General features: G+C 40.3%; 1 pseudogene; it reads left to right on the forward strand.

Annotated features, from left to right (window-relative positions):
• Positions 1-10,786: 10,786 nt before the first annotated feature.
• Positions 10,787-16,630, forward strand: LOC140005574 (uncharacterized; annotated as a pseudogene).
• Positions 16,631-26,190: the final 9,560 nt, after the last annotated feature.

Raw genomic sequence — 26,190 nt, forward strand, 5'->3', positions numbered from 1 at the left:
TAAATGGAATTTTCCTTTTAAGGTTGATGTAAAGAATGGAATGAAAAGTCAGGCCTTCTTCCTTTTCAATCAAACATTCTACCCCTAGTTATCCCTTTTGAGCCTTCAGAGCAAATTATTTCGCTTGGCAACCCCTAAGAATCGCAAACCCCACACTGGGGCAAATTTCGAGTTGAAAAAAAAAAAGAAAAAAGGGGTATAAGTGACAGAGGAACAAAATGAAGAAAATTAAAGGAAAATCTCAATTGAGAATAAACTGGGGCAATTATTAGTAGAGTTAATTTGAAAATGCGATCTCAGAAAATCTAAACATTCGTAAATTCGCCTTCAAGCCTCAACCTTTTCTAAGCACCCCACCAGACCCTATTACAGAAACCAAAAGTCCTGACTTCTGTTCTCTACATTGCCTTCTTAGGATAATTTCTAATCAAATGGCATATGATGTCAAGAAAACACCTTCACCTATCTTGCAAGGGAAGGATTGTTACACTGATGCCATTGTTTTTCAAAACGCATTTCTGAATTAGTGCGGGCGGTAGACAAGATTTGTTTGTTAGGTGTAAACCCGCAAGGGCACCTTGAGAAAAAGAAAGAAAAAAAAAGAAAAAAAAGAAAAAGAAAAAAAAAAGAGGAAAAAGAAAGAAGAAGAAAAGAGAAAAAGGAAAAAGAAAGAGAGAAAAAACAACAATGGGCGGGGGCAACCTTAGTGAAAACCCGAAAGGGCGCTGAGGTAGGGTTTCATAAGGAAAAGTGGGTTTGGATCCGAAGAGCTGGTGACCTAGTTCGTTGGAATTTCTCCTCACATTGTGGTTCTATTCGTCAAGCATTGAACTTCCGAAGATTGATATCCAAAGGGTCAAAAGTGGCACTTTAGTTCGAGAACTCAAATGATCGATTTATCAAACACAAGCTTTTTGAATTTGAGTATATAAGTTTATTTATTTGAAATGATTCTTCATTCAATAAAGGGGATAGTTGTGTTTATATTATTAGAATTTTCATCATTACATGCAATTAGAATATTTTTTTCATGTGTTTTATGGTCCTATTAGTTCCTCTTGTTTTTATCAATGGCAATCCCTATAAGTTATCGAAGATAAATGGATACTCAATGATATGTTGGGTTAAGTACGAGAAATTATAGAAGTTTGATATTGTTCACAGGGCAAGGTTGGAGTGCTCGCTACGTCAACAAAGAAGTCCAAAATACTCATGTTTACACATCTCTTGAAGAAGGGGTTGATCGAATGGTGGCGGTGTTATCTATCCTTATTTCTTTTCTTACAGGTCCGATAGTTCAATCGCATTACACTGGGGCAGTTTTTAGAAGAAATCGTTTGTCTCTCCTTCTGAAATTCTACAAAAGTCTTGCACAACACTGACCAATTGACCAATTAAAGGCAGGCTCGGGTATTCATCCCATTGACCAAAAGGAAGGTAGGCTCGGGTACGGATCCCACTGACCAATTGACCAATTGAAGGCAGGCTCGGGTAGTCATCCCACTGACCAAATGACAGATGAAAACAGGCTCGGGTATTCATCCCACTGACCCAAGCGATGGCAGGCTCGGGTATGGATCCCGCTGACCAATTGACCAATTGAAGGCAGGCTCGGGAATTCATCCCACTGACCCAAGCGATGGCAGGCTCGGGTATTCATCCCACTGACCTTTTGAGTTTACAGGTTCCAACTCACAGTGGAATAACTGTAGGTAAGTATTTGGTGTCTACGTCTTTGTCTCGAGTTTCTTCGAAACTCAGACAAAGAGGGGCAAACTGTAGACACCAAATTTTTAGTTTATTTTTTATTTGCTATTTTTTTTTCATGTTAGTTATCATTATTTATTTTTGTCTCTTTTTATTTTCATTTTTCTAAGACACTTTAGCGCAAAATTCATCAGAAAAGAGGAAAAATTACTCACAAAAATATACTTTAATTCTTTAGATTCAATTTATGAAATTTTGTTGGAATTAGTGAAAATAAAAAGAAATTGCAAAAAAAAAAGAAAAAAAAAAGGAAAAAGGGAAAAAAATTATTTTTAGCATTTTTGGCTTTCGCTGCCTTTGCGTTGTTTCGATTTGTGATCAAGAAAAATCATTTTCCTTTATTAATTCATTGAAAATACTCATCATCAATCAAACACAAAATTCCGGCATTCTGATTCCTTTGTAGTTGACTTTGTTTAAATTTTATTTTTATCTTGTTCCCGTTAAAATCATTATTTTCACTATTATTAACTCATTGGAGAGAAAGGAAAAATCCAGTAAAGGAATTAATGATATGCTTTGAAAAAACGCGGAACCAGCAGCGTGCCAACAGAATGCAAGAAACAAAAATGCAGCTCTTTTTTCCAGTGGGTTTTCCAGTCATTTTTGCCCGATATTTTGCTCTATCAGATTGGCATAGCACAAGGCCATCTGGCCCTTCATCCGACAACTCAAAAATTTTGAGAAAACAAAAGCCATCTAAAGGCTCCCGGAGAATCACAGAAAAATGCAGAAAAAAGGGCACCGTAGATGCTAGGTTTGATGGATGGCTGATGCCTATATAAAGCCATGAAGCTGGGGGGTAAAAAAGAAGGAAAAAAGGTACAGCGGCTGGGTTTTGGAAATAGGAGGAGTAACGGCTAGGGTTTGAGGTTGAAAAGAGAGCAAAAGGGACGGCTAGAGACAAACGAGGGAAAAGAGTGAAACGGAGGACGGCTGACGAAGCGAGAGAAAAGAGGGCGGAGTTGGATAGAAAGGAAAAGCCGAGAGTTTTAGAAAGAAGTAAGGGTAAGATAAGAACGAGGGAGAAAAATCAGAAGGGAGGAGAGTTTGTGAGGGTGAGAGGAAAACAGTGAGAGCAAGAAAGCCTTGCAGCGGAGAAAAGAAAACTGGAAAAGGAGCAAAGGAACGCGGGGTTGCCGGATCTCCATACCTTCACTTACGGTTTCCTTCATCCAGGTTGCGGCAGGTCTCGTTGGTCCACTGCAGAGCTCGATCATCCCTCAAGGTAACTTCGTTCTCTTATCCTCCTCTGCCTGCACATACTCCTCCTCCGCAACCAAAAGTTTCGATCCTTGATTCTGTGCTCATGATTTGTCTTCCTTCCTTCCGTTTTCGATCCTTGATTGATTCAGATTCCGGCTCCATATCACTGCATCTGATTTTTTTTTATGACCTATTGGGTAGAGTTTTACTGTTTTTCTCCTGGTTAATAACGAACTCAAGATTTGTGAATGAATTTGAATCTGCAAGTCACTCCCTCTCAACTCAGAATTCACTTTCTGTTGTGGGTGCTTAATCTGGCATTTGGGCAATAGGTTTAGGAAGGCTAACTTTCATGGTGATGTTTCTACATTTTAGAAGGGTTCAGTTCATATTTTCGTTAGAAAAATGCAGTCTTGCTTGCGCTGGTTCAGATGTGCTGATTTCCTTGTTTGTTGCCGTCTTTTTGTTGGTTCTTTCACTTCTGTTGTGCGGTCTTTTGCATCTTGTAATGGCTTAGTGTATGGGTTTGGTCTGTTTTCTTTGATTATGTGGTAGGGAACTTTTGTTGTTTCTGGCTCCTGATGATATCACTGTTGGTTCCATCAGAAGCTCATTTCATTTTCCTTGCCTTTGCGACTGCCATGTTATTGTCCTTTGTGTGATTTTTCAACGGCTAAGGATGTTCACTAGAATGGGTTACGGCTTCTAATGTATCTCAGTTGATGAGTTTACTGATTCTAGCTTGAGATGGCATGAGACATCTGGGTTGAGTGAAAAACGGCATGAACGTACGTTTCTGCTAAGTTTCTTTGCTGCATTGTTGTTATTCTTATTTTCTTGGGCCTGGATCATCTCGTTTGGGATAGTTAGGGGCAGGCATCCATGTTTAAGCTATGTTAGGATTTGTGTTTGCAGATGTGTGAGTTTGATTGATGAATAATGAAGTTTTTGCACATTTGTTCTCGGCATTTCATCCATGCTAGTATGAAGCGGCAAAATGCGCAGCAGAGCAGAGGCTGATGCATCTGTTTTGTTGTTTTCTTCTCCATGACCACTCACCAAGCCTTGGCCATCCTAATTTGATGGTTAATTTGGTGTGGAAAGGGGCAGTGATTGATTGGTGTTGAGTTTGCATGTTTGGAGTCCAAACCACTTGAATCAGGATCACATACTTGTTGGAAAATAAATTTCGGGTTGCCAAACCATTTACATGAATGTTCTTCCAGAATTTTGCGTCAGTATCTTCTATGTTTCTTGCTTGTTTGGATGTTGAAGTTATGTGTCTTGTTGCTTAGTTTCAAATTATGATTTTCGGTTGAAAAATTTTCGAGCAAAGCTGTGTGTTTGGTTCGAAATCTGAGTTTGAAAATGAGTCTACAACAAGCTGCACTCTCGGTTGCAGAAGCTGGTTTCGCCGTTGTTGCTTGCATGAAATGCTTCCATGAATTGCATTTCTAAGAAATGTTAGCCATGTTTGGTTGGGATTAGTCCAAAAGTGCTGTGCGAAATTGCCTGCCGAAAGTTTGTTTGATTGCAGAAAGCTTTCATTAGTAATGGTTTGTTGCAGAGAGTGTTTTCGGTGGTTGCATGAAGTTTGCATGGAAAGATGCTTCGAAAATCGCACTTTGACCCCTTGATTTGTGTTTAATGCTTCTATTGCCCATAAGATTGAAAAGATTAATCAATTGGATCCCTTTTTACATGATAGTTTGCCTTGATATATTTTCATGTGAATTGTGGACAGATTTCAATGGATTTTTTTTAGGATAAAATAATGAAAGCTTAATAATTTGGAAGAATTTATAGTCTTGGTTTCCATTTGATTTAAATTTTCTTAGCTAAATTTGTCATTTAATCGTAATAAATAACTTTCCATTCTTCTTTTGTGATTTTAGCATTTGATTGTGATGGATTCCACCTTAAACCATTAAATTTAGTATTCCATTTTAGACTCTTGAAACTCTTTATTTGGGACCGTGTTTGCTTACACATGAATGGTTTGTTCCATATTTAATTTTTACTTTGTGTTTAATTTTCACTTTTGTATTTAATTTTTTTGTTTCATGTAATTAGTTCTTAATTAAAGTGATGCCTTGACCCTTTTCTTTATTTTGGAGGGTAAATAAGTAAATTCATTTCATTAGGACACCAACTCAAGGGAGGTACACTCTATTCCTCATTTTTACTTTATTTGACCCTATGTGTACTTATGTGATTTATGTGTTTAATTGCAAGCCTTTTGAATGTTTTCATTTTATTTATTTATTCGCTTTAGTCGTCTTAATTTCGTATATTTATTTTAGTTCATTTTGATTATTTGAAAGGCATTTAAATGCCAAGTTGTAATAGTTAGGATTATTTTATTTAATCTTATTTTTTTCCCCCATTAGATTGTAGTAGGGCCCCCCCTCAAATGTAATAGCTAGGGTTTTATTCGCTTTCTTTTCGCTTGTGTGACTTGCATGCTTACGTGCTATGTGTTATCGCTTTCTTAGGGTTTTGCATCTAGATATCATGATTATGTGTTATGTGTTTATGTGACATTATGTGTTTACTCGCTTTATTATGCTTTAATGAGGTTATAATCAATTAATGACGTTATCGCACTAGTCCAACGCTAGTTGTGATTCCTTTCCCGTCACCACACTAGTCCAACGCTAGTTGTGGCTCTTTGTTCCGATTTCCCACTAGTCCAATGCTAGTGAGGATTCATAGACATGGGCTAGTCCAATACTAGACCCTTAGGGACCTCCCTCGCTAGATCATGTTTGTATGATTACATTACACTTCATGCATATTCTTCCATTTTTAGGATCTTTATCATTTTCACATAATATTTCCCCTAATAAAATATCCCTTACCCCTATGTATATAACATTTAGATTTGCATCTCATTTAGGAAATTAGGGGGGTAGATTAGTTCATTTGCTTGATTAGATTAGGGAATAACCCCTTGAATATAGGATATGGACGAGTTTGGCTTTCTAGCCTTAGCACGCTCGTATTCCCTCTATTAAAGGGAAAATTGAGTCACGAACATTAGTCTCCCATACCCGACATGATGCATTCCTTTAAGACATGTATATTTGTATAATTATTTTATTTTATTTCTTTTCTTAGAGTCTCATATTTTTTGAATTATTCGTGACTTCTCCAAAGGGTCATTATTGGGCATCACAATTAATGTGATTGGCATCATTCAAACTTTGAAGAGAAATTTTGACCCCCGATGCCCCCCTAGGTCTAGGGTTTGCATTCATATAGTGCGTCCAAATGTGATAAATCTTTAGGTTAAAACAAGAAAATCTTTGACTAAATCACGCAACTAGCCTTGGCTAGGTCGAAAGGGTGCCTCGGATTTTTATCCTTGCCTTCCCTTTCTTCAAATGTGACTCCCGAACCTTTTTCTTTGATTTACGTAGACTAGGAGTCGCTTAAATGGGGTTTTTCTACTCTTTCCTTTGAAAAATTCATTTTTAGGTGTCAACGCCTTAACTCTATACCAAGTGGCGACTCCGATTTTGTTTTTAAAAAACCCTTTTTAAATTATTATTTTGGGTCAAATCGTCGCATTACAAGTCCCATTTAGGCCCATTTTTCTGTTTAAATCAAAAATTCATTTTTCAAATCAAAAATTCACTTTTTTAAAACCATTTATTTTTCTTATAAAAAATGGGGCGCGATAGTTGGCGACTCCACTGGAGACTTAGAAAGTCCGAGCATTTGATTTAGTCGATTATTTTCTTCTTTTAACCTTCTTATATATTACATTTGGATGTTTAGGATTGCATTTTTCCTTTTTAGGATTTTTTACATTTCGTGCGTATCAACTCACTCCCTTACCCATTTGCGTACGATTGATGTGGTGGATGGATGGTTTATTTATGTGATGTGATCTCGCACCTTCCATTGCATTTGGGTGGGGGGATATTTTCCTAGAGCCTCGCGTTGGTTCTTGATCCCTCCCCTCCAAACGAGCACTAGCATACGTGCATACGCTTTAATTTTTCACCCCTCATTTATTTTTCTTTTAGTGGCTTGTCACGCCACTCCTCCCTATTAGGATTTTAGGCGACTCACTTGGACTTGTGATCACGACACGATGTGTGCGTAGCTTGATCCGTGGGGTCACTCAATCTTCCATTTTAAACTTTGGGTTCATAGCCTTTAGCTTTTAATTGAAGGTTGAGGATTTTCGATAGATTCACTCATGACATGTAGCCGTGACACGATGTGTGCGTAGCAATGTCTGGGGAATCGCTCGAGCCACTGACAAAGAACCTTGGGATTGATGACCCTTGGTTTCCAAGTTTGAAGGCTCGGGGACCTAAAACCTATCAAGTCTAGATGCATTAGTGAGCCCCAGCCTCATGCATCCATGATAGTTTTACCTAGGATAGAGTCTGCCTTACCCTGTTAGGGGCACTATTCACGAGGGGAGGGGTTCAACCCCTCTGTTCCTTTTATTGCTTTATCTCTTTGTATTGATTTGCTACAATGTGTTATGTGTATTTATCTGATTGAACTAACTTTTATTGGTTTTTTGTCTTCATTGCACTCATAAGCCTAAGGAAATAAGAGTCCTGGCATGGTACTCTCTTGGAGCCTACCCTATTTGATGTGACACGTTTAAATTCAATACTTCCCATTAGCACCATAAATACATTTCATTCTAGGCTCACCCCGGCGACAAAAGGGGTCCCTTTAGGTTACATTTTGTATACTGCATATTTATTCGCTTTGATAAATTGGCATCATGCATGAGCCATAGAGGGAATGCCACTTAGGGAATCCCGCTGTTAGGATTAAACTCACCTTGATTTTTCCCGTGGGTACATAACCCTTCAAGGGATTGCACGTTTAAATTCTTGCCAACCGGATATTGGGACTCGTAGGTAAGGTAATTGACAAACCCGTCTTTTCCATTTTTAGATGGATTGCCCCCGTCGAATCTACCAGTTGTTGATACCATCGGTCGAGATTCAAAGATGGCCTGCCCTTATGCTACCCAGTGAATTACATCAAATAGCTCAACATTTAGGACCGATTGGAGACCTTAAGGAGATCAAGTCCAATGGCTATCTAGTAGAGGCATTAGTACATCTAAGGGATCCAGAATGTTTGGCCTTTAGGGTAGGCAATAAGCACATGACAGTGACACTTGAGGAAATAGCTGGCCTCTTCAATTTACCTTTGCATGGAACCGCCTTGATTTTCCCGTCCATTTCAGACAAGATAGAATTTTGCAAGATCATAGGATTGAAAGAGTCGGTATTGCGAGGGTCAGATCAGGGCGTCGCCGTGAACATTTTGTTTGAGCATTTTGCGCTACGAAACGGGTTCGAGAGATATAGGGAGGATTTTTCATTCACATCCAAGGATGTTTGGGAACGCAAAAGGCCAGTGGTGTATGGAATAGTTATGGCTGGAGCTTATTTCTTCCCAAGAAGAGATCAGAAAATAGCTTTCAAGGTAGCAAAGGTTATACAAGACCTCTTTTCAGGAATCCGAGGTAAACAATGCTTCCCGACTATCCTTGCGGACATTTTTCTAGCTTGTACCAACTGCCAGAAAGGGAAAAAGTTCTTTTACGGGGCTAATATAGTTTTGCATATCTGGGCCCTAGAACATTTTCAGAGACGAGCATCCGTTTCGGAAAGTTTGCCAGTAGTTGGGTACAACTGGGTAATCACGCATCATAAGCGAGTCAATGGAGAGGGTCTGTCGAACAATGCAGTTGAATGTATCGAATACTTAGAGATGCTGCCGGATCAAGACATTAGGTGGGTGTTAGACTGGACGATTTGCTTTAGGCCAATACTCCGCACTAAAGTGTCAGATTCTGTTCTCCTACTGGGTACCTAAGGAATTACCGCATACACCCCGAAGAGGTTCCTCAGACAGTTAGGACGTACCCAAGGAGTGCCGCCTATGGTTGATGTGGGTAAACTTACCATCATTTTCAATAGAGGAATGTGCCCAAGCGAGCTCCCTATGAAAGACCAGATTATTGAGGCATGGGTGATGCTATCTGATGACGAGTATTTCAAATACGTCCCGGAACTCAGGCAAAAGGGTTTGACAACTCCACAGTACGAAGACTGGGTAAGAAGATCCGCTGCACAAGGAAAACAAGATGAGCCAGCCGAGGAGGTGAAAAAGTTGAAAGCCATTATCGAAGCAAAGGATAAGGAAATTCTGCAGTTAAGTAAGTCTGTCGAAACATACAAAGGGATAGCGGAGCAAAACAAGCAATTGTATGAAAATGAACGAGAAAAGCATCAAGAGTTGAAAAGGAAATGCGGAGAATTGTATGACCAAGCTGAACATGTTAGAATTCCATATGCTAGAGAAACCAGGGACTCTGTATTAGATAGGCTCAGAAGTTTTGGCAATCTTGTACGGAATCGTCTTCATGACATGATGTAAATATTGGCAAGTTTATCAATGAAAGTGATTTTTCTTTTGCACTCATTTAGGATTGTTGTCAAAAACAGGTTTGTGTTACGGGTCCCATTTTGAAGGTGTTGCATCATACTAGGCCTACCCTTGGCGCAAAAAGGGCCCCCCAATAGGACATGCATCCGAATTTTTCCGGATATTTACTAACTCTTGTCTTTTTCTTTTTCTTTATTTTATTTTGCTGGGAAAGCCAAGCCAGGGCTAAAATCTAAAAGCAAGCCATTTCGTATTCTCAGGTAGTAATTGCAAATATAGCTACCCGAAAAAGCCCCATTATCACCCGATCGCGTAGCCGAGCTTCAAGAGATAGTGTAAACACGAGTACCCATCCAGAATCATCTAATAGGCCCGCAACAACATCGGCAACTGACTTGGCGAATCTGGGAGCTCAGCTGAGCGAAGTTCTAAACCGATTTAATGAGCTAAGCGTTGAAATGATGGCCCAACGGCGCGTGATCGACCAATTGGTCACTGGTGGTGCTAGCGGTGAGCAACAACATGAACCCTTACCCCCTGGCCAATCTGAACCCATACTCTTACCTTATACTCAAACCTCTGTTACTTCACAAGTTATGAATCCACCTGAAGAAGCCTTTACCTATCCCACTCATGGCCCACCACCTACTTATGCACCTAACATCCAAACTAACGCTTCTCATGCCCAAATTTCCCAGAATTATCCGCCCATTACTATGAGCATGCCTTTCGAACCACAAGGACCACATTATTACTCCACCGCTGAACCATTCACCCTAGATACCGCCGTTCAAGGGAAAGCTGAAGTTGGGGGGTCATCTGTGCCCGTGGACCAGAATTTACTAAAGAGATTGGATAAGTTTGAGGAATTTATAAGGAAAAGCCAAGGTTTGAGCAAGCAAGGAGGTCTAGACTACAACGAGTTGTGCCTGTTTCTGGATATGCAATTGCCGGTGGGTTTCAAAGCACCTAAGTTTACCAAGTATGACGGAACTGCCAATCCCAAGACCCACCTTCGGATGTTTGCAAACAAGCTGGGAAGACCAATAGACGATGAGAATCTGCCTGTGCGCTTATTTCCCGAGAGTCTGGAAGGCGACGCCTTAGATTGGTACGCCAATTTGAAGCCTGAGGATATGAGATCTTGGATGGATTTATCGACTGCTTTTGTGAGGCAGTATGAATATAATTGCGAGCTCGCTCCGACGAGGACCACGTTGGAGGGAACTAAGAGGAAACCATCGGAGGACCATAAGACGTATGCGAAAAGATGGAGGAAGTTGGCTGCCAAGGTGGAGCCTCCCATGACCGAAAATGAAATTGTTCGCACGTTCATCAAAGCGCATGACCGCCCTACTTTGAAGAGATTTTCCGTATGACTGGTTGTTCCTTTGCAGAGATTGTCAATAAGTTGGAAGAGTATGATGAGTTTATGAGAGCAGGCAAGATTGTTAATGTTTCAGCTTTGAAGTCGCAGTTGGAAGCTATGCGAAACCAAAACAGCAGCAGTAAAAAGTCTCAGTTTAAGAAGAAAGACGAGGAAGCTTCCTTTGTTTGGAACCAAGGTTCTTCTTCCCGGCCTAGATACCAACAAAATTCCGCCTACTCACCCCATTACTTATACCAACCGCGTCCCCGACCTGTTTACAATACCACAATCAACCACCCCCGTCCTCGACCAAATTACCCAAACACACCGCCAACGCCATTTCACATTTCCCCACCAAACTTCCAAATTAGACCGCGCCCTCCTTTCAACCCAAGACCTATTCCACTCTACAACCCAAATTACCACTATCAACAAGCCAGTGATACCCAAAATCCAACCCCATACCGAACCTTCACCAATCTAGGTCGGCCCGTTGACCAATTGTATGAGCAATTGAAAGCTGCTGGGAAAATTGGCACTATACCTCCTAAAACCTATTCCAAAGGATTTCCTATTGGTTATGATCCCCAATCATTTTGTGCCTACCATTCAGGAGCTCCTGGACATTCAACTGCTAATTGTTGGGCGCTTATACATAAAATTCAAGACATGATCGAATCCGGAGACATAGTCCTGAGGAGGAGGGACGAACAAGGTCCAAATGTTAGCAAAAATCCTCTTCCTACACACAAGGACACCGTAGGAGTTATTACTAGTAATGAAGGGATTGAGGAACCTACACAATTTATTATAGATGAAGCTGGGACAGTAAGGGTCATTGAAGAACCGTTCATATTGGAGGAAGAAGCTCCTGAAATCAAGAAAAATACGGGTCCGTTTATTCTGGAAATGGTGCCTTTCGAATGTGAGCCTTCGGAGCTTGTGGTACTTGAATTGCCTGAGCAACCTCCTATTATTAATCTACAAGAGGTCCCGTGGAATTATAGCGAGCCCACGCTATTAATTGGAGGACAAAAGGTGCCCAGAAAGGAAGTGGACGCCATTACTAGATCTGGAAGAATCATAGGGGAACCCGCAGTTGATGAGCCCTCAAAAGCGAAAGAAAATGCTGTTCCGACAAGACCAATTGTGACTGATGAAGAGGCCTTCAATTTCCTTAAGATGCTGAAGAAAAGTGAGTATAAGGTGGTCGAGCAATTGGATAAGTTGCCCGCTCAAATTTCTATATTGAATTTGCTTCTAACCTCGGAACTTCATCGAGAAGCTTTACTCAAGGTCCTAACTGAGGCTCAAGTGCCTAAGAATATTTCTGTGGATAAATTCACTCATGTAGTAGAACATGTTTTGGCTTCAAATCAAATTTCTTTTTCTGATGAAGATTTGACTTCGGATGGGATTGGGCACAATAAAGCATTATATATCTCAGTCCGTTGTAATGGGAAGTTATTGCCAAGGGTCTTGATAGACAATGGGTCTGCTCTTAATATTTGTCCTTGGAACACTTTGGTTAAGTTGGGATTTCAGGAAGCTAAACTTCGGCCATCTGCCATTGTGGTGAGAGGATTTGATGGCGCGAAAAGGGAATCAATGGGGGAAGTGGATTTGGTGCTGAAAATCGGACTTGCCCAGTTTCAAGTTATGTGCCAAGTCATGGACTTCTCAAGTGTTTATAATGTTCTTCTCGGACGGCCTTGGATTCATACTTCAGGCGCTATACCTTCTTCACTCCATCAAATGTTGAGATTTGTGGTGAATGGCCAGTTGATTACGATATTTGCTGAGGAAGATTGCACTATGATCATCAATCCTACATCGGAAGATGATGGCGATAGAAAAACTCTGGTTTCCCCTCACCATGTAGCTGACATTGTTTCGGTGGGTAAGGCATCCAAGGACAAGGCGGCAGTGGAAGTGAATTTACCTGAAGCCAGTGTTATGATGGCCAAGGAGCTAATTCGAGGAGGTTATGAAATAGGCAAGGGTCTTGGGCGCAACATACAAGGGGTTTTGGAGCCAATAGAACTTCAAGGAAAGAAGCATACCTTTGGATTAGGGTTTCAACCTACCGCCAGAGATAAGAAAGAAATGTCGGATCGCAAAAGGGCGGAGAAGGAAGGGAGGCAGCTTATCATGAATATCCCACCATTATATTGTACTTTTCCTTACCCATCAGAGGTGATTAGATCTGAAGTAGACCCGATCGAGGAAGTGGAGGTTGGATTATCTGAGCTATTTGTGGGGGTTATTTCTGAAGGGGAGCCGTTGGAGGACCCAGGATTTCCAGAGGTGCCTATTGAAGCAATGAAGAACTGGACCAGTGATCTCCTTCCCTCCTGCAGGGAATTTCGATGGCCAAAAATAAAACACATTGACCCTTTGGATATCACTATTCTGGAATTTGATGATTGTGATCTCGATATCCCTCACGACTTTGAAATTTTGGAATCCGAAATTCAAGACGAGAGTGATAACGAGGAAGAATCTGAGTTTTTATTAAAGGATTTTGAACAGTATGAGGAGAAATCCAAACCGAACTTAGAAGAAACAGAAGTTGTTAATATTGGCACTGAGATTGAGGTTAAGGAGATAAAAATTAGCATTCACTTGAATAAGAAACAGAGAAAAGAAATGATTGAGTTTTTGACCATGTTTCAAGATGTGTTTGCCTGGTCCTATAATGATATGCCTGGAATTTCAACAGATATAGTGGTCCATCGATTGCCAACCGATCCGAATTTTCCACCAGTGAAACAAAAACCTCGCAAGTTTAAGCCAGACATGAGCCTCAAAATTAAGGAGCAAATCGAGAAGCAGCTCAATGCTAGAATCATTATGGTGTCTCATTATCCCATTTGGCTTTCAAACCCTGTACCTGTTCCAAAGAAAAGTGGAGAAGTGCGAGTCTGTGTCGATTACAGGGATCTTAATAAAGCCAGCCCGAAAGATGATTTTCCGTTGCCGAACATTCATATTCTTTTGGACAATACCGCAGGGCATGAGATTGAATCATTTGCTGACTGTTTCGCTGGGTATCACCAGATCTTAATGGTAGAGGAAGATAGGGAGAAAACTGCTTTTATCACGCCATGGGGGACATTTTGCTACCGGGTAATGCCATTTGGATTGAAAAATGCCGGAGCCACTTACCAAAGGACCATGACCACCCTGTTCCATGATATGATTCATAAGGAGATGGAGGTTTACGTGGACGACATCATCATCAAATCCATGAGAGCGGAGGATCATCTGATTGATTTGGAAAAGTTATTCGGAAGATTGAGAAGATATGATTTGAAGCTAAACCCTGCAAAATGTGCATTTGGGGCCCCTGCCGGAAAGTTATTGGGATTCATTGTCAGTAAGAAGGGTATTGAGATAGATCCGACAAAGATTAAAGCCATTCGTGAAATGCCAGTACCAAGAACGCAAAAGGACGTAAAGAGTTTTTTAGGGAAGATTAATTTTATCGGGAGGTTCATCGCTCAGTTGACCCATACGTGTGAGTCTTTGTTCAAATTATTGAAGAAAAATGTGCCATTGCGTTGGAGTGGAGAATGCCAGCAGGCGTTTGATAAGATCAAGGACTATTTATTGCACCCTCCAGTTTTAGTACCACCTAAACCTGGACGACCTTTGATCATGTATCTATCGGTGTTGGACGAAGCTATGGGGTGTGTATTGGGACAACACGACGAATCGGGGAAGAGGGAGCAAGCCATCTATTACCTCAGTAAGAAGTTCACTGCGTATGAAGCCAACTATTCTTTTCTGGAAAGGAGTTGCTGCGCTTTAGCTTGGGCCGCACAAAAGTTGAGGCATTACTTGCTCAGTCATACTACTTACCTCATTTCCCGCTTCGACCCTTTGAAATATCTGTTGGGAAAGCCTATGCCGACAGGACGTATGGCAAAATGGCAGATGATTCTTTCGGAGTTTGATATTATTTTTACCACGCAGAAGGCTATCAAGGGCCTGGCTGTGGCCAATCATTTGGTTGAAAATCCGTTGAAAGATGATTATCAACCGCTTCACACTTATTTTCCGGATGAGGAGGCCCTGTTCGTGGGTATAGCAGAAGATATGAATGATCAATGCCCGGAGTGGAGGTTGTTCTTTGACGGTGCATCAAATTCCTTCGGGGCTGGTATTGGAGCTGTTCTAGTATCGCCTGAAGGAAAGCATTACCCTGGTTCGGCCAAACTCCGATTTTTCTGTACCAACAATATGGCTGAATATGAAGCTTGCATTTTTGGGTTAAAAATGGCGTTAGAAATGGAGATTAAGGATTTACTAGTGTTCAGCGATTCAGATTTGCTTGTACATCAGACTCTCAAGGAGTGGATCACTCGGGATTCAAAGATCTTGCCCTATCATTGCAGCTTACTGGAGTTAGCAAATAAATTTAGGAGTTTGGAGTTTCGGCATATTCCCCGTGTCAGAAATGTCTTTGCCGATGCATTGGCCACTTTATCTTCAATGATTCAACATCCGGATGAGTTGGTAATTGACCCTATCCAGATTCATCTACAAGAAAAGCCTGCTCATTGCCTAGTTGTGGAAAGGTCTTCCGATGGCCGCCCCTGGTACAACGATATCAAGGAATTTCTCAAAACAGGATCCTATCCCCCTGGGACCGATACAACTGCTAAGGGCTTCTTGCGCAGATTGTCTTCCAGATTTTTCCTAAACGGAGAGGTTGTATACAAGAGGACGTCAGATTTGGGCCTTCTAAGGTGTGTTGATGAAGATGAAGCAGAATACCTAATGAAAGAAGTACATAGTGGAGTGTGCGGATCACATATGAATGGCCATTTATTAGCAAAGAAGATCATGAGGACCGGATATTTTTGGTTTACTATGGAGCATGATTGTGTAGTTTTTGTCAGGAAATGCGTAAAGTGTCAATTGCATGGAGATGTTATGCGCACTCCCCCCACAGAATTGCATAGTATGACTGCTCCCTGGCCATGTTCGATGTGGGGTATGGATGTAATCGGAGCAATTGACCCTCCCGCTTCAAATGGGCATCGGTTCATTCTGGTGGCAATTGAATACTTCACCAAGTGGGTCGAAGCTGAATCTTATAAGCATGTGACTAAAAAGGTGGTGACGGACTTTCTAAGAAAGCACATCATTTGTCGTTTTGGAATACCAGAGACATTAATCACTGACAATGCCAAAAATCTCAACAATGATATGGTAGATGGATTGTGTGAATAGTTCAAAATCAGGCATAGGAATTCCTCTATTTATAGACCACAGATGAATGGAGCTGTTGAGGCCGCGAATAAGAACTTGAAGAAGGTAATCCGTAAGATGATTGAAAGACATCGTGATTGGCACGAGAAGCTCCCTTATGCATTAATGGCATATAGAACTGCTATACGGACGTCTACTGGGGCAACTCCCTACAACCTCATGTATGGGATGGAAGCAGTGCTGCCAGCCGAGGTCGAAATCCCTTCATTACGCATTTTAATGGAGGCCAAGCTAGATGAGGCTGATTGGATTAGACAACGTCACGAGCAGTTATCTTTAATTGATGAAAAAAGATTAAATGCCATTTGTCATGGTCAATGCTATCAAAAAAGGGTAGCCCGTGCTTACAATAAGAAGGTCCGACCACGGATATTCACAGAAGGAGATAAGGTGTTGAAACACATTTTGCCAGTACAAGAGGAAGCTAAGGGGAAATTTGCACCAAATTGGCAAGGCCCTTTTATTGTCCAGAAAGTTTTACCCGGAGGAGCACTCATTCTCGCAGAAATGGATGGGCAAGTGTTCCCTCAACCAATCAATTCGGATATGTGTAAGAAATTTTTCATATGATAAATGGAATTTTCCTTTTAAGGTTGATGTAAAGAATGGAATGAAAAGTCAGGCCTTCTTCCTTTTCAATCAAACATTCTACCCCTAGTTATCCCTTTTGAGCCTTCAGAGCAAATTATTTCGCTTGGCAACCCCTAAGAATCGCAAACCCCACACTGGGGCAAATTTCGAGTTGAAAAAAAAAAAGAAAAAAGGGGTATAAGTGACAGAGGAACAAAATGAAGAAAATTAAAGGAAAATCTCAATTGAGAATAAACTGGGGCAATTATTAGTAGAGTTAATTTGAAAATGCGATCTCAGAAAATCTAAACATTCGTAAATTCGCCTTCAAGCCTCAACCTTTTCTAAGCACCCCACCAGACCCTATTACAGAAACCAAAAGTCCTGACTTCTGTTCTCTACATTGCCTTCTTAGGATAATTTCTAATCAAATGGCATATGATGTCAAGAAAACACCTTCACCTATCTTGCAAGGGAAGGATTGTTACACTGATGCCATTGTTTTTCAAAACGCATTTCTGAATTAGTGCGGGCGGTAGACAAGATTTGTTTGTTAGGTGTAAACCCGCAAGGGCACCTTGAGAAAAAGAAAAAAAAAAAAGAAAAAAAAGAAAAAAAAAAGAGGAAAAAGAAAGAAGAAGAAAAGAGAAAAAGGAAAAAGAAAGAGAGAAAAAACAACAATGGGCGGGGGCAACCTTAGTGAAAACCCGAAAGGGCGCTGAGGTAGGGTTTCATAAGGAAAAGTGGGTTTGGATCCGAAGAGCTGGTGACCTAGTTCGTTGGAATTTCTCCTCACATTGTGGTTCTATTCGTCAAGCATTGAACTTCCGAAGATTGATATCCAAAGGGTCAAAAGTGGCACTTTAGTTCGAGAACTCAAATGATCGATTTATCAAACACAAGCTTTTTGAATTTGAGTATATAAGTTTATTTATTTGAAATGATTCTTCATTCAATAAAGGGGATAGTTGTGTTTATATTATTAGAATTTTCATCATTACATGCAATTAGAATATTTTTTTCATGTGTTTTATGGTCCTATTAGTTCCTCTTGTTTTTATCAATGGCAATCCCTATAAGTTATCGAAGATAAATGGATACTCAATGATATGTTGGGTTAAGTACGAGAAATTATAGAAGTTTGATATTGTTCACAGGGCAAGGTTGGAGTGCTCGCTACGTCAACAAAGAAGTCCAAAATACTCATGTTTACACATCTCTTGAAGAAGGGGTTGATCGAATGGTGGCGGTGTTATCTATCCTTATTTCTTTTCTTACAGGTCCGATAGTTCAATCGCATTACACTGGGGCAGTTTTTAGAAGAAATCGTTTGTCTCTCCTTCTGAAATTCTACAAAAGTCTTGCACAACACTGACCAATTGACCAATTAAAGGCAGGCTCGGGTATTCATCCCATTGACCAAAAGGAAGGTAGGCTCGGGTACGGATCCCACTGACCAATTGACCAATTGAAGGCAGGCTCGGGTAGTCATCCCACTGACCAAATGACAGATGAAAACAGGCTCGGGTATTCATCCCACTGACCCAAGCGATGGCAGGCTCGGGTATGGATCCCGCTGACCAATTGACCAATTGAAGGCAGGCTCGGGAATTCATCCCACTGACCCAAGCGATGGCAGGCTCGGGTATTCATCCCACTGACCTTTTGAGTTTACAGGTTCCAACTCACAGTGGAATAACTGTAGGTAAGTATTTGGTGTCTACGTCTTTGTCTCGAGTTTCTTCGAAACTCAGACAAAGAGGGGCAAACTGTAGACACCAAATTTTTAGTTTATTTTTTATTTGCTATTTTTTTTTCATGTTAGTTATCATTATTTATTTTTGTCTCTTTTTATTTTCATTTTTCTAAGACACTTTAGCGCAAAATTCATCAGAAAAGAGGAAAAATTACTCACAAAAATATACTTTAATTCTTTAGATTCAATTTATGAAATTTTGTTGGAATTAGTGAAAATAAAAAGAAATTGCAAAAAAAAAAGAAAAAAAAAAGGAAAAAGGGAAAAAATTATTTTTAGCATTTTTGGCTTTCGCTGCCTTTGCGTTGTTTCGATTTGTGATCAAGAAAAATCATTTTCCTTTATTAATTCATTGAAAATACTCATCATCAATCAAACACAAAATTCCGGCATTCTGATTCCTTTGTAGTTGACTTTGTTTAAATTTTATTTTTATCTTGTTCCCGTTAAAATCATTATTTTCACTATTATTAACTCATTGGAGAGAAAGGAAAAATCCAGTAAAGGAATTAATGATATGCTTTGAAAAAACGCGGAACCAGCAGCGTGCCAACAGAATGCAAGAAACAAAAATGCAGCTCTTTTTTCCAGTGGGTTTTCCAGTCATTTTTGCCCGATATTTTGCTCTATCAGATTGGCATAGCACAAGGCCATCTGGCCCTTCATCCGACAACTCAAAAATTTTGAGAAAACAAAAGCCATCTAAAGGCTCCCGGAGAATCACAGAAAAATGCAGAAAAAAGGGCACCGTAGATGCTAGGTTTGATGGATGGCTGATGCCTATATAAAGCCATGAAGCTGGGGGGTAAAAAAGAAGGAAAAAAGGTACAGCGGCTGGGTTTTGGAAATAGGAGGAGTAACGGCTAGGGTTTGAGGTTGAAAAGAGAGCAAAAGGGACGGCTAGAGACAAACGAGGGAAAAGAGTGAAACGGAGGACGGCTGACGAAGCGAGAGAAAAGAGGGCGGAGTTGGATAGAAAGGAAAAGCCGAGAGTTTTAGAAAGAAGTAAGGGTAAGATAAGAACGAGGGAGAAAAATCAGAAGGGAGGAGAGTTTGTGAGGGTGAGAGGAAAACAGTGAGAGCAAGAAAGCCTTGCAGCGGAGAAAAGAAAACTGGAAAAGGAGCAAAGGAACGCGGGGTTGCCGGATCTCCATACCTTCACTTACGGTTTCCTTCATCCAGGTTGCGGCAGGTCTCGTTGGTCCACTGCAGAGCTCGATCATCCCTCAAGGTAACTTCGTTCTCTTATCCTCCTCTGCCTGCACATACTCCTCCTCCGCAACCAAAAGTTTCGATCCTTGATTCTGTGCTCATGATTTGTCTTCCTTCCTTCCGTTTTCGATCCTTGATTGATTCAGATTCCGGCTCCATATCACTGCATCTGATTTTTTTTTATGACCTATTGGGTAGAGTTTTACTGTTTTTCTCCTGGTTAATAACGAACTCAAGATTTGTGAATGAATTTGAATCTGCAAGTCACTCCCTCTCAACTCAGAATTCACTTTCTGTTGTGGGTGCTTAATCTGGCATTTGGGCAATAGGTTTAGGAAGGCTAACTTTCATGGTGATGTTTCTACATTTTAGAAGGGTTCAGTTCATATTTTCGTTAGAAAAATGCAGTCTTGCTTGCGCTGGTTCAGATGTGCTGATTTCCTTGTTTGTTGCCGTCTTTTTGTTGGTTCTTTCACTTCTGTTGTGCGGTCTTTTGCATCTTGTAATGGCTTAGTGTATGGGTTTGGTCTGTTTTCTTTGATTATGTGGTAGGGAACTTTTGTTGTTTCTGGCTCCTGATGATATCACTGTTGGTTCCATCAGAAGCTCATTTCATTTTCCTTGCCTTTGCGACTGCCATGTTATTGTCCTTTGTGTGATTTTTCAACGGCTAAGGATGTTCACTAGAATGGGTTACGGCTTCTAATGTATCTCAGTTGATGAGTTTACTGATTCTAGCTTGAGATGGCATGAGACATCTGGGTTGAGTGAAAAACGGCATGAACGTACGTTTCTGCTAAGTTTCTTTGCTGCATTGTTGTTATTCTTATTTTCTTGGGCCTGGATCATCTCGTTTGGGATAGTTAGGGGCAGGCATCCATGTTTAAGCTATGTTAGGATTTGTGTTTGCAGATGTGTGAGTTTGATTGATGAATAATGAAGTTTTTGCACATTTGTTCTCGGCATTTCATCCATGCTAGTATGAAGCGGCAAAATGCGCAGCAGAGCAGAGGCTGATGCATCTGTTTTGTTGTTTTCTTCTCCATGACCACTCACCAAGCCTTGGCCATCCTAATTTGATGGTTAATTTGGTGTGGAAAGGGGCAGTGATTGATTGGTGTTGAGTTTGCATGTTTGGAGTCCAAACCACTTGAATCAGGATCACATACTTGTTGGAAAATAAATTTCGGGTTGCCAAACCATTTACATGAATGTTCTTCCAGAATTTTGCGTCAGTATCTTCTATGTTTCTTGCTTGTTTGGATGTTGAAGTTATGTGTCTTGTTGCTTAGTTTCAAATTATGATTTTCGGTTGAAAAATTTTCGAGCAAAGCTGTGTGTTTGGTTCGAAATCTGAGTTTGAAAATGAGTCTACAACAAGCTGCACTCTCGGTTGCAGAAGCTGGTTTCGCCGTTGTTGCTTGCATGAAATGCTTCCATGAATTGCATTTCTAAGAAATGTTAGCCATGTTTGGTTGGGATTAGTCCAAAAGTGCTGTGCGAAATTGCCTGCCGAAAGTTTGTTTGATTGCAGAAAGCTTTCATTAGTAATGGTTTGTTGCAGAGAGTGTTTTCGGTGGTTGCATGAAGTTTGCATGGAAAGATGCTTCGAAAATCGCACTTTGACCCCTTGATTTGTGTTTAATGCTTCTATTGCCCATAAGATTGAAAAGATTAATCAATTGGATCCCTTTTTACATGATAGTTTGCCTTGATATATTTTCATGTGAATTGTGGACAGATTTCAATGGATTTTTTTTAGGATAAAATAATGAAAGCTTAATAATTTGGAAGAATTTATAGTCTTGGTTTCCATTTGATTTAAATTTTCTTAGCTAAATTTGTCATTTAATCGTAATAAATAACTTTCCATTCTTCTTTTGTGATTTTAGCATTTGATTGTGATGGATTCCACCTTAAACCATTAAATTTAGTATTCCATTTTAGACTCTTGAAACTCTTTATTTGGGACCGTGTTTGCTTACACATGAATGGTTTGTTCCATATTTAATTTTTACTTTGTGTTTAATTTTCACTTTTGTATTTAATTTTTTTGTTTCATGTAATTAGTTCTTAATTAAAGTGATGCCTTGACCCTTTTCTTTATTTTGGAGGGTAAATAAGTAAATTCATTTCATTAGGACACCAACTCAAGGGAGGTACACTCTATTCCTCATTTTTACTTTATTTGACCCTATGTGTACTTATGTGATTTATGTGTTTAATTGCAAGCCTTTTGAATGTTTTCATTTTATTTATTTATTCGCTTTAGTCGTCTTAATTTCGTATATTTATTTTAGTTCATTTTGATTATTTGAAAGGCATTTAAATGCCAAGTTGTAATAGTTAGGATTATTTTATTTAATCTTATTTTTTTCCCCCATTAGATTGTAGTAGGGCCCCCCCTCAAATGTAATAGCTAGGGTTTTATTCGCTTTCTTTTCGCTTGTGTGACTTGCATGCTTACGTGCTATGTGTTATCGCTTTCTTAGGGTTTTGCATCTAGATATCATGATTATGTGTTATGTGTTTATGTGACATTATGTGTTTACTCGCTTTATTATGCTTTAATGAGGTTATAATCAATTAATGACGTTATCGCACTAGTCCAACGCTAGTTGTGATTCCTTTCCCGTCACCACACTAGTCCAACGCTAGTTGTGGCTCTTTGTTCCGATTTCCCACTAGTCCAATGCTAGTGAGGATTCATAGACATGGGCTAGTCCAATACTAGACCCTTAGGGACCTCCCTCGCTAGATCATGTTTGTATGATTACATTACACTTCATGCATATTCTTCCATTTTTAGGATCTTTATCATTTTCACATAATATTTCCCCTAATAAAATATCCCTTACCCCTATGTATATAACATTTAGATTTGCATCTCATTTAGGAAATTAGGGGGGTAGATTAGTTCATTTGCTTGATTAGATTAGGGAATAACCCCTTGAATATAGGATATGGACGAGTTTGGCTTTCTAGCCTTAGCACGCTCGTATTCCCTCTATTAAAGGGAAAATTGAGTCACGAACATTAGTCTCCCATACCCGACATGATGCATTCCTTTAAGACATGTATATTTGTATAATTATTTTATTTTATTTCTTTTCTTAGAGTCTCATATTTTTTGAATTATTCGTGACTTCTCCAAAGGGTCATTATTGGGCATCACAATTAATGTGATTGGCATCATTCAAACTTTGAAGAGAAATTTTGACCCCCGATGCCCCCCTAGGTCTAGGGTTTGCATTCATATAGTGCGTCCAAATGTGATAAATCTTTAGGTTAAAACAAGAAAATCTTTGACTAAATCACGCAACTAGCCTTGGCTAGGTCGAAAGGGTGCCTCGGATTTTTATCCTTGCCTTCCCTTTCTTCAAATGTGACTCCCGAACCTTTTTCTTTGATTTACGTAGACTAGGAGTCGCTTAAATGGGGTTTTTCTACTCTTTCCTTTGAAAAATTCATTTTTAGGTGTCAACGCCTTAACTCTATACCAAGTGGCGACTCCGATTTTGTTTTTAAAAAACCCTTTTTAAATTATTATTTTGGGTCAAATCGTCGCATTACAAGTCCCATTTAGGCCCATTTTTCTGTTTAAATCAAAAATTCATTTTTCAAATCAAAAATTCACTTTTTTAAAACCATTTATTTTTCTTATAAAAAATGGGGCGCGATAGTTGGCGACTCCACTGGAGACTTAGAAAGTCCGAGCATTTGATTTAGTCGATTATTTTCTTCTTTTAACCTTCTTATATATTACATTTGGATGTTTAGGATTGCATTTTTCCTTTTTAGGATTTTTTACATTTCGTGCGTATCAACTCACTCCCTTACCCATTTGCGTACGATTGATGTGGTGGATGGATGGTTTATTTATGTGATGTGATCTCGCACCTTCCATTGCATTTGGGTGGGGGGATATTTTCCTAGAGCCTCGCGTTGGTTCTTGATCCCTCCCCTCCAAACGAGCACTAGCATACGTGCATACGCTTTAATTTTTCACCCCTCATTTATTTTTCTTTTAGTGGCTTGTCACGCCACTCCTCCCTATTAGGATTTTAGGCGACTCACTTGGACTTGTGATCACGACACGATGTGTGCGTAGCTTGATCCGTGGGGTCACTCAATCTTCCATTTTAAACTTTGGGTTCATAGCCTTTAGCTTTTAATTGAAGGTTGAGGATTTTCGATAGATTCACTCATGACATGTAGCCGTGACACGATGTGTGCGTAGCAATGTCTGGGGAATCGCTCGAGCCACTGACAAAGAACCTTGGGATTGATGACCCTTGGTTTCCAAGTTTGAAGGCTCGGGGACCTAAAACCTATCAAGTCTAGATGCATTAGTGAGCCCCAGCCTCATGCATCCATGATAGTTTTACCTAGGATAGAGTCTGCCTTACCCTGTTAGGGGCACTATTCACGAGGGGAGGGGTTCAACCCCTCTGTTCCTTTTATTGCTTTATCTCTTTGTATTGATTTGCTACAATGTGTTATGTGTATTTATCTGATTGAACTAACTTTTATTGGTTTTTTGTCTTCATTGCACTCATAAGCCTAAGGAAATAAGAGTCCTGGCATGGTACTCTCTTGGAGCCTACCCTATTTGATGTGACACGTTTAAATTCAATACTTCCCATTAGCACCATAAATACATTTCATTCTAGGCTCACCCCGGCGACAAAAGGGGTCCCTTTAGGTTACATTTTGTATACTGCATATTTATTCGCTTTGATAAATTGGCATCATGCATGAGCCATAGAGGGAATGCCACTTAGGGAATCCCGCTGTTAGGATTAAACTCACCTTGATTTTTCCCGTGGGTACATAACCCTTCAAGGGATTGCACGTTTAAATTCTTGCCAACCGGATATTGGGACTCGTAGGTAAGGTAATTGACAAACCCGTCTTTTCCATTTTTAGATGGATTGCCCCCGTCGAATCTACCAGTTGTTGATACCATCGGTCGAGATTCAAAGATGGCCTGCCCTTATGCTACCCAGTGAATTACATCAAATAGCTCAACATTTAGGACCGATTGGAGACCTTAAGGAGATCAAGTCCAATGGCTATCTAGTAGAGGCATTAGTACATCTAAGGGATCCAGAATGTTTGGCCTTTAGGGTAGGCAATAAGCACATGACAGTGACACTTGAGGAAATAGCTGGCCTCTTCAATTTACCTTTGCATGGAACCGCCTTGATTTTCCCGTCCATTTCAGACAAGATAGAATTTTGCAAGATCATAGGATTGAAAGAGTCGGTATTGCGAGGGTCAGATCAGGGCGTCGCCGTGAACATTTTGTTTGAGCATTTTGCGCTACGAAACGGGTTCGAGAGATATAGGGAGGATTTTTCATTCACATCCAAGGATGTTTGGGAACGCAAAAGGCCAGTGGTGTATGGAATAGTTATGGCTGGAGCTTATTTCTTCCCAAGAAGAGATCAGAAAATAGCTTTCAAGGTAGCAAAGGTTATACAAGACCTCTTTTCAGGAATCCGAGGTAAACAATGCTTCCCGACTATCCTTGCGGACATTTTTCTAGCTTGTACCAACTGCCAGAAAGGGAAAAAGTTCTTTTACGGGGCTAATATAGTTTTGCATATCTGGGCCCTAGAACATTTTCAGAGACGAGCATCCGTTTCGGAAAGTTTGCCAGTAGTTGGGTACAACTGGGTAATCACGCATCATAAGCGAGTCAATGGAGAGGGTCTGTCGAACAATGCAGTTGAATGTATCGAATACTTAGAGATGCTGCCGGATCAAGACATTAGGTGGGTGTTAGACTGGACGATTTGCTTTAGGCCAATACTCCGCACTAAAGTGTCAGATTCTGTTCTCCTACTGGGTACCTAAGGAATTACCGCATACACCCCGAAGAGGTTCCTCAGACAGTTAGGACGTACCCAAGGAGTGCCGCCTATGGTTGATGTGGGTAAACTTACCATCATTTTCAATAGAGGAATGTGCCCAAGCGAGCTCCCTATGAAAGACCAGATTATTGAGGCATGGGTGATGCTATCTGATGACGAGTATTTCAAATACGTCCCGGAACTCAGGCAAAAGGGTTTGACAACTCCACAGTACGAAGACTGGGTAAGAAGATCCGCTGCACAAGGAAAACAAGATGAGCCAGCCGAGGAGGTGAAAAAGTTGAAAGCCATTATCGAAGCAAAGGATAAGGAAATTCTGCAGTTAAGTAAGTCTGTCGAAACATACAAAGGGATAGCGGAGCAAAACAAGCAATTGTATGAAAATGAACGAGAAAAGCATCAAGAGTTGAAAAGGAAATGCGGAGAATTGTATGACCAAGCTGAACATGTTAGAATTCCATATGCTAGAGAAACCAGGGACTCTGTATTAGATAGGCTCAGAAGTTTTGGCAATCTTGTACGGAATCGTCTTCATGACATGATGTAAATATTGGCAAGTTTATCAATGAAAGTGATTTTTCTTTTGCACTCATTTAGGATTGTTGTCAAAAACAGGTTTGTGTTACGGGTCCCATTTTGAAGGTGTTGCATCATACTAGGCCTACCCTTGGCGCAAAAAGGGCCCCCCAATAGGACATGCATCCGAATTTTTC

Source organism: Coffea arabica, chromosome 4e (assembly GCF_036785885.1).
Source record: "Coffea arabica cultivar ET-39 chromosome 4e, Coffea Arabica ET-39 HiFi, whole genome shotgun sequence".
NCBI classification, from domain to species: Eukaryota; Viridiplantae; Streptophyta; class Magnoliopsida; order Gentianales; family Rubiaceae; genus Coffea; species Coffea arabica.